This window comes from Myotis yumanensis, unplaced genomic scaffold (genome assembly GCF_028538775.1).
Source record: "Myotis yumanensis isolate MYYU_CA2020_CCGP unplaced genomic scaffold, mMyoYum1.0.hap1 SCAF_2, whole genome shotgun sequence".
NCBI classification, from domain to species: domain Eukaryota; kingdom Metazoa; phylum Chordata; class Mammalia; order Chiroptera; family Vespertilionidae; genus Myotis; species Myotis yumanensis.
Window position 1 is genome coordinate 173500387 of NW_027223753.1, and position 12811 is coordinate 173513197.

The window sequence follows — 12811 nt, forward strand, 5'->3', positions numbered from 1 at the left end:
TCCCACTGGCCCAAAACTGAGACCCCACATATCCTGGTACCTGGACACTCTGCTGATTCTCTGGGTGCATGACCCACCTGCCAAGGCCTTCGTTTCAGCAACAGGCCTCACATGATTCGGTGCCTGGACCCTTCAATGAGAGCAAAAATGGGGAGACAAAGAACCCCCAAAGGAAAGAAAAGGAGAAAGCACCCAGGGAAAAAAACTAAATGAAACGGAGGCATACAATATGTCAGAAAAGGAATTCATCATAAACCTGATGGATGAGAAAATCAACAACTTATGTAAGAATCAAGAGGAAATCAAAAATGATATCCTATATAATAAAAGCCTAGTATGCAAATTGTACCCTTGACGGGAAGTTCGACCACTCACTATGATGTGTGCTGTCCACCAGGGGGCGGCGCAGAACATGGTGGGTGTCAACAACATGGCACTGGTAGCGGGCGGCAGTGGAGGCACTGCCGGCCCCAATGGGCCCCAATGAGAGTGGGACCACATTGGGATGGTGGAGCAGGTGAGCGAGTGGCACCAGGCCAAGGCAGGTGCGAGTGGGGCCCAATTGCCCCACCAATCGCCCCTCAAATGGCAACCAGCGTCAGGGGGCAGGGTTGCCACCTGGCTCCCAGGTGCTGAGGGAGCCCGGCAGATGCCCAATGACTCAGGTGGAGGGGGGTGCGCAGGGTCCCGGGGGCCCAGATGCTGCCCAGGGCCCAGAGGTCAGCTTGGATCTGCCCTTCCACACTAGATACTCACACTTCGATTACCAGCCAGGCCTAGAGACCGCACCCATGCACAAATTTCGTGCACCAGGCCTCTAGTAGCTACAATAAAAAACACAATGGAAGGTTTCAACATTGGACTAGAAGAAGCAGAGGACCAAATTAGAGCATTAGAAGACAGGGCAGAGACACATGCCCAATCTGAACAGCAGTTGGAGAAAAAAATTAGAAAGCAGGAGGAGAGCCTAAGGGAACTTTGGGACAACATGAAATGAAGTAACATACATATAATAGGGGTGCCAGAAGGACAAGAAGAGGAACAAGGATTAGAAAACCTATTTGAAGAAATAATGACAGAAAACTTCCCTGATTTGGGCAAGAAACAAGTCATCCCAAACAAGATGAACCCAAAAGGACCCACACCAAGACACAACATATTACAATGGAAAACATTAATAACAAAGAGAGAATCTTAAAGGCTGCAAGAGAGAGAGGGAGAGTTACCTACAAAGGATCTCCCATTAGATTGTCAAATGATTTCTCAACAGAAACACATTTGCCCAAAAGGGAATGGAATGAAGTATACAATGTGATGCAAAGCAAGAAACTGAATCCAAGAATACTCTATCCAGCAAGGCTATCATTCAAAATTTAAGGGGAAATCAGGAACTTTGCTGACAAAAAAAGGGCTAAGGGAGTTTATCACTACCAAGCCAGCAATGCAAGAAATGCTAAGGGGACTGTTGTAAAGAGAAGAAATAGAAAGGGAAGAAGGAACACAGGCATAAAGAATTAAAATGGCTACAAACAATTACCTATCAATAATAACCTTAAACATAAATGAACTAAATTCTCCAATCAAAAGACATAGAGTGGCTGAATGGATAAGAAAATATGACCCATGTATATAGTGTCTATAAGAGACCTACCTCAGAACAAGGGACTCACACAGACTAAAAGTAAAGGGATGGAAAAATATTTTTCAGGCAAATGGAAATTAAAACAGAGCTGGAATAGCAATACTTATATCTGACAAAATAGAGCTCAAAGTGAAGGCCATAATAAGAGATAAGGAAGGCCACTGCATAATACTAAAGGGATCGATACAAGAGGATATAACTCTGGTAAACATATATGCACCCAATACAGGAGCACCCAAATACATTTAAAAAAAAAAAGTCTGAAGATATCAAGGGAGAGATCGACAGCAGTACAATTATAGTAGGGGATTTTAATATCCATTTACATCACTGGATAAATCCTCTAGACAAAAAAATTCAGCAAAGAAATAGCAATCTTAAACTATTCACTAGATCAGATGGACTTTATCAACATCTTCAGAACATTTCACCCTAAAGCTACAGAACACAAATTCTTCTCAAGTGCACAATGGGACATTTTCAAAGATAGACCACATACTGGGACATAGGCAAAGTCTCTTCAAATTCAATAAGATTGAAATTATATCAAGCATCTTCTCAGATCACAACAGCATAATATTAGAAATAAACTACAATAAAAACAATTAAAAAATTAAAACACTTGGAGGCTAAATAGCATGTTATTAAACAACTAGAGACCCGGTGCACAAAATTTGTGCACTGGGGGGGGGGGGCCTCCGCCCGGCCTGTACCCTCTCACAGTCTGGTACCCCTCGCTCCTTACAACCCGCCTGCTCGCTGCATCTGCCCCCTGGTGGGGAGGGACTTCAGGAGGGCTCCAGGGCATGTCCAGCCTGTCTTGCTCAGTCCCTATTGGTCAGACCCCAGGTGCAAGCTAATCTGCTGGTTGGAGCATCTGCCCCCTGGTGGTCAGTGCATGTCATAGAGAGCAGTTTAGCAGCTGTAGCATATCATTAGCATATTACACTTTGATTGGTTGAACAGCTGACTGGACAACCAGACACTTAGCATATTAGACTTTTATTATATAGGAAGATTGGGTTACCAAAGAGATCAAAGAAGAAATAAAAAACATCCTGGAAACAAATGACAATGAAAACACAATAATCCAAAATCTATGGGACACAGTGAAAGCAGTCCTGAGAGGGAAGTTCACAACCTTACAGGCCTACCTCAAAAAACAAGAAAAACTGGTAATAAATTATCTAACTCTACAACTTAAAGAATTAGAAAGAGAGCAACAAGAAAAGCCCAGAGTGAGCAGAATGAGGGAAATAATAAAGATCAGAGTGGAAATAAATGACATAGAGACCAAAAAAAATACAAAAGATCAATGAAACCAAGAGCTGGTTCTTTGAAAGGATAAAAAAGATTGATGAACCTCTAGCCAGGCCCACCAAGAAGCAAAGAGAGAGGACACAAGTACACAAAATCAGAAATAAAAGAGGCAAAATAACAACAGAACCCAGAGAAATACAAAGGATCATAAAAAAAAAATTACTATGAACAACTCTATTCCAACAAACTAGTCAACCTAGAAGAAATGGACATATTTCTAAAAAATATGATCTTCCAAAACTCAATCAGGAAAAATCAAAAAATCTGAATAGGATGATAACTTGGAGGAAATAGAAGCAGTAATCAAAGAACTTCCAGCAAACAAAAGCCCAAGGTCAGACAGCTTCACAGGGGAGTTTTACCAAACATTCAAAGAAGAACTAAAACCTATCCTCCTCAAACTATTCCAAAAAATTCAAGAGGAAGGCACACTTCGAAGCTCTTTCTATGAAGCCAACATTACCCTAAACCCAAAAGCAGATAAAGACACTACAAAGAAAGAGAATTACAGGCCAATATCTCTGATGAACATAGATCCTAAAATCCTCAACAAAATTCTAGCAAATTGGATCCAGCATTACATCAGAAAGATCATACAACATGATCAACTGGGATTATTCCGGGGATGCACGGATGGTACAACATCCACAAGTCAATAAATGTGATACATCACATAAACAAATTGAGAGATAAAATCACATAACTAAATCAATTGATGCAGAAAAAGCATTTGACAAAATCCAACACCCTTTCTTGATAAAAACTCTCAGCAAAGTGGAAATTGAGGGATCATACCTCAACATAATAAAAGCCTTATATGACAAACCTATAGCCAACATCATACTCAATGGGCAAAAACTAAATTCATTTCTCCAAGAATGGGAACAAGACAGGGATGCCCACTCTCACTATTCCTGTTCAACATAGTACTGGAAGTGCTAGCCATAGTGATAAGACAAGAAGAAGAAATAAAAGGCATCCAAATTGGAAAAGAAGAAGTTAAACTGTCATTATTTGCAGATGACATGATATTGTACATAGAAAACCCTAAAGACTCCATCAAAAAAACTACTAGATTTCATATATGAATTTGGTGATGTAGCAGAATACAAAATTAACACCCAGAAATCTATGGCTTTTTTGTACACCAATAATGAACTCAAAAGAAAGAGAAAAAAAAAACAAATCCCATTTACCATTGCACCAAAAGAATTAAGATACCTAGGAATAAACTGAACTAAAGAGATAAAAGACCTGTACTTGGAAAACTACAGGACATTGAGAAAAGCAATAGAGGAAGACATAAACAAATGGAAGAATAAACTATGTTCATGGATGGGTAGAATCAACATCATTAAAATGTCCGTACTACCCAAAACAATCTACAGATTTAATGCAATCCCCATTAAAATACCAATGGCATATTTCACAGACCTAGAACAAACTCTCCAAAAATTCATATGGAATAAAAAAAGACCCCGAATACCCGCAGCAATCTTGAGAAAGAAGAACAAAGTTAGAGGGATGACAATAGCAGATATCAAGTTACATTACAAAGCCACTGTTTTCAAAACCACGTGGTACTGGCACAAGAACAGACATATAGATCAATGCAACAGAACAGAGAACCCAGAAATAGATTCAAGCCATTATGCTCAATTAATATTCGACAAAGAAGGCAAGAGCATACAATGGAGTTAAGACAGTCTCTTCAATAAATGGTGCTGGGAATATTGGACAGATACATGCAAAAAAAAAAAATGAAACTAGACCACCAACTACACCATACACAAAAATAAACTCACAATGGGTAAAGGACTTAAAACATAAGACGGGAAACCATAAAAATCTTAGAAGACTCCATAGGCATCAAAATATCAGACATATGTCATAGCAATATCTTTACTGATACAGCTCCTAGGGCAATGGTAACTAAGGAGAATATAAACAAATGGGACTACATCAAAATAAAAAGCTTCTGCACAGCAAAAGAAACCATCAACAAAACAAGAAAGCCCACTGCATGGAAGAACATATTTGCCAATGTTATATCCCATAAGGGCCTAATCTCCAAAATGTATAGGAACTCATAGATCTTAACAAAAGGAAGATAAACAATTCAATCAAAAAAATGGGCAAAGGACTTCAATTGACACTTTCCGAAGGTGGACATACAGAAGGCCAAGAGACATATGAAAACATGCTCAAAGTCACCAATCATCTGAGAGATGCAAATCAAAACGACAATGAAACCATCTCACACCTGTCAGAATGGCTATCATCAACAAATCAAGAAATGACAAGTGCTGGCGAGGATATGGAAAAAAAGAAACCCTCATGCACTGCTAGTGGGAATGCAGACTGGTGCAGCTGCTATAGGAAACAGTATGGAGTTTCCTCAAAAAAGTAAAAATGGAACTCTCATTTGACCCAGTAATCCCACTTCTAGGACTATATCCCAAGAAGTCAGAAACACTAATCAGAAAGGATATATGCACCCCTATGTTCATAGAAGCACAATTTACAATAGCTAAGATTTGGAAACAGCCCAAGTGCCCATCAGCAGATGAATGGATTAAAAAAGAGTGGTACATCTACACAATAGAATACTATGCTGCTGTAAAAAAGAAAGAACTCTTACTATTTCAACAGCATGGATGACATGGAGAGCATTATGTTAAGCAAAATAAGCTATTCAGAGAAATATAAATATTACATGATCCCACTCATTTGAAATATAATGAACAACCGAAACTAATGAACAAAAATAGATCCAGAGTCAGAGAAGCATCGAACAGACCATCAAACTTAAGAGGGAAGGCAGGGGAGGTTGGGGTAGGGGGGAGTTGGGGGTAAGAGATCAACCAAAGACTTGTATGCATACATATAAGCATAACCAATGGACACAGATACTACGGGGGTAAGGGCATGTGCTGGGGGGTGGAGGTGGCCAGGGAGAGGTCAATGGGGGACGAAGGAAACATATGAAATATTATATATAACTAGAGGCCCGGTGCACAAATTCCTGCATGGGGGGGGGGGGCAGCAGGGTTAGGAGTCCCTCAGCCCAGCCTGCACCCTCTTGCAATCTGGGACCCCTGTGGGATCAGGCCTAAACCGGCAGTCGGACATCCCTCTCACAATATGGGACTGCTAACTCCTAACTGCTTGCCTGCCTGCCTGCCTGATCACCCCTAACCCCTCTGCCTGCCTGCCTGATTGCCCCTAACCAGCTCTGCCTCAGCCCCCGCTGACACGGCTTAGTCCAGAATGATGTCTGGAAGGTCATTCGGCTGTCCAGTCTAATTAGCATATTATGCTGTTATTATTATAGATACTTTAAACAATAAAGAATTTAAAAATTAAATTTAAAAAATTTCTGAAATAAAAAATAAAGCGTTTATTAATCAGGATTCTTATTTGCAAACAACAGACACTGATTATGGAAATCATTCAAATGATATGGGACAATCTCAGAATTCAGAAATGCTGAGAACAAAGCTCAGAGAGGCTGAGCAGCCAGGACATATCTCAAAATGATATCATAGAACTAGTCTGGCAAAGATACCATGGCTGCTGTCACTGAGCACCACCATCACAGCTTATAACCACCAACACTATGGACTCTGGATATGGACCAGGAGAATTAGAACCGCTACCCTGCTGCCTCTGGTAACTGCATGTAGCTGCTGCTGGTGTCTATACCCATTTCCAGAACGTATTCTCTACAATATTGTTCCTTCGCATCACTAACTTCTGATTCCAACACTGGGGTGGTACCTAGCTGTGGGGAAAGCAAATATCTGGGATCCATGACTTTTGCATTAGAATCAGACTCTGCTCTGTGTGGAGATTCCTCTAAACATGGGAAAGGAATTCAGATGCTAAGTGCCCATGAGAGAGGAACATTTCACCACAGTCTACCCTTTTGGCACCCCAAAATCAACATATACGTTTCTCCCCACACTTACACTACTTTTAAAACAATAATATATAACATACTAGGTGTACCGGTTAATAATAGCAGATTTTGTAATCAAAGAAAACACAATAATTTCAAGAGAAACATCAAAAATGCTTTATTCAAAGTAATGTCCATATCTAGCTACACATTTCCCTATCTTTTAGGTAATTTGTGGATACTGTCCCAATAGAACTTTTCTTGTTTTGAGGCAAACCATTCAGAGACCCGATTTTCCACTTCTTCGTACATTTTGAAGTGCTGCTAGAAAGCATGTGTGCCATCGATCAGAACAAGTGGTAATCAGTAGGAGCAAGGTCTAGTGAATACAGCAGGTGGGTTAATACTTCCCAGGCAAGATCTTTTAACGTGTCTTTAACTGGTTTTGAAGTGTGTGATGGTGCGTCATCATGAAGCAAAATTACTTTGCCGTGTCTTCTGGAACATTCTGGTCATTTCACGATCAAAGTGTGGTTCAAATTGATTGTTTGTTGTCAGTAGTGATCAGTATTAATGGTTTCACCTGGTTTTAGAAGCTCATAATACACCACACCTTCCTGATCCCACCAAACACAGAGCATTGTCTTCTTTCCGAAGCGATTTGGCCTTGCAGTCAATGTTGATGGTTGACCTGGATCAACCCATGATTTTGTGCATTTGGAATTCTCAAAATAAATCCACTTCTCATCGCCAGTCACAATTCTATGCAAAAAAGACTTTCTTTTGTGCCATTGAAGCAACATTTTACTGATGACTTTTCTGTTTTCCATTTGTCTTTCGTTCAGTTGATGTGGCACCCATTTTCCTTCCTTTAAAATCTTTTTCATTGCTTGTAAACAATCGGAAATTGTTTGCCGAGCAACGTTTAATCTTTCTGCAGGTTGTTTTTGAGTTTGACGCGCATCTTCATCCAATAATGCTTGTAATTATTGGTCTTCAAACTCTTTTGGTTAACCTGGATGTTCTTTGTCTTTCACATAGAAATCATCACTTTTAAAGCATTTAAACTAGCGGTCACAAGTATCTTGAGATGGAGCATGTTCACCATAAGCTTTCCAAAGTATTCAGCAGCACTTTTCTTCAAAATAAAGTAATGAATTATAACTTCCCGCAAATGCTCTTTTTTTGACACGAAATTCAACATTTTTAAGTGTAAAAATATCTATGATGTTAACACCTTCAGCAAATTTGACATATGAAGTTTTGAAACTTGTTGTCAATATAACAAAATAGCATACATATCAAATCGCATATATATCAACATATGTGTAACTCCATCTATTGAAAAAAATCCGCATTATTAACTGGTACACCTAGTAATGCAACTACCTCTTATTTCTTTAACCCCTCTTAAAAGTGATTAATCCAAAATCTCAATTATTGTACTCAGAATCACCTCAGGATGATGCTCATCTATCTTTTAATTCTCTTATATTCCATCTTGAAAATTTGCCCACTATCCATTAATTTAACAAGCATCTTTTCCTATATCAAATATTGAAGGAGATGGAGAACAAAGAGAAAAATCAGCCCAAAATATATCGATATGTACATAAAAATGTACTGAATCCAAGGCCATAGCTGGTATTTATAACTTGCCTTCTCAACTATCCATTGTTATCTTTGTGGATAGTCAGCAGCACCTTAGCTAATCAAACCTTTCTTCTAAGACTTGAATTCTTGAGAGAATTAAATTACATCCTAGAATTACATCTACCTATGTAAGGTTACGATAGTTTTTCTTTTTAAAGAAATATGTTTATTGATTTTTAGAGAGAGGAAGGGAGAGGAGAGAGAAACATCTATGTGAGAGCATAACATTGATTACACCCCCCCGCCCCCGCCCCAACTGGGGATCGAGTCCATAACCAGGGCATGTGCCCTGACCAGGAATCAAACCAACAACCTTTTGGTGCACTGGACAAGGCCCAACCAACTGAGCCACACCAGCCAGGACTATACTTTTCATAATTTTTTACCATCAGATTTAGCATTACTGGTCAACAACCCACCAAAAATTATGCCTCTTTCTTAGTGGTGCAACTGTTCATCCTTCCACCTGGAGGGAAACCAACTGACCCCCAACTGCCCTCTCTTGCAAGCCTGGTCCCCCACAACTGCCCTCCCCTGATGGTCTGGTTGCCCCCAACTGCCCTCCCCTGCTGGCCTGATCTCGTCCCCAACGGCCCTCTCCTGCTGGCCTGATCTTGCCCCCAACTGCCCTTCCTTGCTGGCCTGATCGTCCCTAACTGCCTCTTCCTGCCTGATCCCTATCAGCCCATCAGTAGATGAGTGGATAAAAAAACTTTGGTACATCTACACCATGGAATACTACGCTGCGGTAAAAAAGAAGGAATTCTTACCATTTGCAGCAGCATGGAGAGCATTATGCTAAGTGAAGTAAGCCAGTTAGGGAGAGACAAATATCACATGATCACATTTATGGAATATAATGAAAAACATAAACTAATTAACAAAAACAGATCTAGAGACAGAGAAGCATGGATCAGACTGTCAAACTCCAGAAGGAAGGAAGGGGAGGGTGGGGGTAAGAGGGAAAGATCAACCCAAGGACTTGTATGCATGCATATAAGCCTAACTAATGGACACAGACAACAGGGGGGTGAGGACATGAGTTGGGGAGGTCGGGGGGGTTATGGTGGGATAAGAACACATATGTAATACCTTAATCAATAAAGAAATTTAAAAAAATAAAAATAAATAAATAAATAAAATGTGATATATCTATCATTGTATATAATAAAAGGCTCATATGCAAATTGTCCACTTGACTGGGAGTTCAACCTGGGAGCTGGGCAAGCAGGTGCCTGCGCTCGCCCCCCCCCCCTCCCCGACCGGCCCCACCTCCTATTGCATCCCCTCCGCTCCCCCAGGCTGGCCTGGCCTGATCGGCCCAATCGGCCCAATCAGCCCTATTAGGGTGAGCCGGCAAGACCCCACCCATGCACGAATTCATGCTCTAGGCCTCTAGTGTTATATAATGGAATATTATTCAGCCATAAAAAAATAAAATCTTGCCAATGCAACAACATGGGTAGACCTTGAATGCATTATGTTAAATAAGTCAGACAGAAAATGATAAATATCATATGATCTCACTATCTGTGGAATCTAATAAAACAAAAATCTGAGCTCATGGACTTAGAAAACAGATTGGTGATTGCTTCAGGGGAGTGGGGGTGGGAAAATGGCTAAAGGTGGTCAAAAGGTGCAAATTTCCAGTTATAAATTTAGTAAGTTATGGGGATGTAATGTGCATCATGGTGACTATCCGCAAACAGTGCTTTTTTGTGGGTAAAAATTCTTTACAAATAATAGTTTCAAAATATTAAAATTTGAGGGAGTCTTTAAACTACTCAACAATTTAATTATCCATTCCTTGTATGCTGAGCAGTTAGGTTACTTCCATTGTTTTACTCTCATGAACAAAACTTCCATATAAAATCCTTCTTATATTTGTGTTTATTTACTTAAAATAGCTTCCTAGAGGTAGTGTTGCCAGGTAAGAGTGTGCACATTTTTAATCCTCTTGGAACAGATTGCTGCGTAGCCCTTCAGAAATGCTATAAAAACGTATCCTCTGGGATGTGTTAAATTCATGCTATTGCCTTCCTGTTCGCTTCTGCAAGGAGTCCAGCAGTGGACTCCATTGCCAAAGAACACCTACTTTGGAGAGTAGACCTTGGGGCCTGTCCAGCATTCACTTCCTTTTCCTAACAGTGCCCCAAATTCCTTGTGGGGAATTTGCTTCTGCCCCTTGTGCAGTCCTGATGGGACTCCAGAGTTGGAAGGGTCCCCTGAGCGGAAGAGAGGATGATGGTGGAGAAGCCAGTGTAGGAGTGCCCACACCCACACTCTGCCCTCGCTCCTGTGCTCCTCTGCTCCCAGGGCAGGGGGCTAAGGCCCTGTTTCAATAGAAGGCTCACCTTTGGCCTGAGGCCCACCCTCTACCATGAGTCAGGCCAGTGCTGTAGTGCCAGGCATAGGGAAGGTGCCCAGCATATGTTCGCTGAAATGACCAAGGAAGGTGATGAGAGAGCCTGAGAGAGACTGAGGGCTGTGATATGCACCAAGGAGTTCACTTTTTGAATAATAAGAATTATATGTCACGAGGGGCCATCAGGATTTTAGAGATGCTTAGGTGGGGCATGGCCAAAAACAGGTTGGGAACCACTGGGTTAGAGTGACCCTTTCTCACACTAGGTTTGTCCTGCCATCTAGTGGCGGGCAAAGGAAGACGGGCAGGGACCAGACCACCCCAGCAGAGGGCAGTCAGGGCACAAGGAACTTGCAGTCCTGAGGCCAGTGGGTGAGCAGGTGGGGTGAGGGAGACCTGGAGCAGCTGGGTACTGTGTAAAGGCAGCAAGGGCAGGAATTAGTCTCGATAATAATTACAGCTACTGTTTATTGAGCACTTACTATCTACCAAAGACTGTCCAAAGTGCTTTCCATGCTTTCAATCATTCAGTCCTTCCAGCAGCCCCTTGTGAGGATGGGCAAACTGAAATCCAGAGAAGTCAAATGACTGGCCCCAGTTCACCCAGCCAGTCAGTGGTGCGTCAGGAATCACATCCAGCATGGTCTGACTTCATGGCTTGGGTTTCCAGGAACACTTCTAGAATCAGAGAGAGAGTGATCTCCTCCTGCATCCTTTCTGTACCATCGCCTCCATCCCCACCCAACCCATTCCCTGTGGTCAACAGAGGGTAGTTTTGTTCGCAGTGGCTCACAGCCTCATTTCCACCCTCTGTGCTTCTCTTGAGCCCCCAAGTGTCTATTCTGAGCAACTCCAAAAGGAAGCTTTTCTCTCCCTAGGCCTGGAGATTGTCCATGGGGGAGAGGAGAGGATGGTGGGGAAGTCCCTTGTCTACATGCAACAAATATAAAACATTTCAGGCTAATGTTCCCTGTTCTTTCTTTCCACTTATTGGTCAAGTGAGGTGGGGATGCAAACCAGGCCCCTAAAAGACACTGTCTCATCTCAGATGGGTACTGTAGGTTCGCTTCCAAATCCCGAAAGATCTTCTTGTGCTTTGTAGGAACAATGGCAGGACTGGCCTAGGGCTACCCCAGCCTTGTTCCAAAGGCCGAAAGAACCAGTCAGCCACCCAGGAGGCCATGTGACCTGCAGGCACTCGCCAGTTCGGGGACACTGAGGTCTATTTAGGAGACAGCAGCCATTCCTCCTGCCTGGCCCACCCAGATGAGTAATAAAACACCTATTTTTAGTTTAGGGTTTTGTTTTGCTTTTCCCTTTTTAGAAATTTATCCAGACCCATTTCCCAGGGTTGAGAGCTTGAGCTGCAATGAATTACTGCTCCGAAGGTAAGCAGAGAGCAGTCTGAAAAGGAGAGTGGTCTTCAGATGCACTTGGACTGCAATTTCCCCTCAAGAATCAAAATGCAATAACTTCAACATATTTCATTCAACACAAACATACCACTTGATACCTTGAAAGTCCCAAAAGGCTGATATTTGGCATCTCCAAGGCTCCTTCTCTTCTGAGTCAGACCCATAGGCACCGCCATCTTTGCTCAGCCGCTCCCAACACCAGTCACTGCCTGCCTGCCTCCCCCACAAGTGGACAACCTCTGGCCCTTTAAGTACCACTTGCTGGTTCTTACCATTCTCCAACCTAGACACCTGTTTATTTCCCTTTCTTGCAATGATATGATCAATTAGCTTTATTCGCTCATTTAGATAACCAACATTTATTGATCACCTACCATGTGCCAAGTACCAGGATATAAAGGAGTGCCAGTCACTCACAGCCAAGAGGAAGCCTAGTAAATGAGGCGTAGAAATGCTAAGCCAGAGATATACAACAACACCATGGGGGCCCTCCCATCACCTCCTCTTTCCACTTC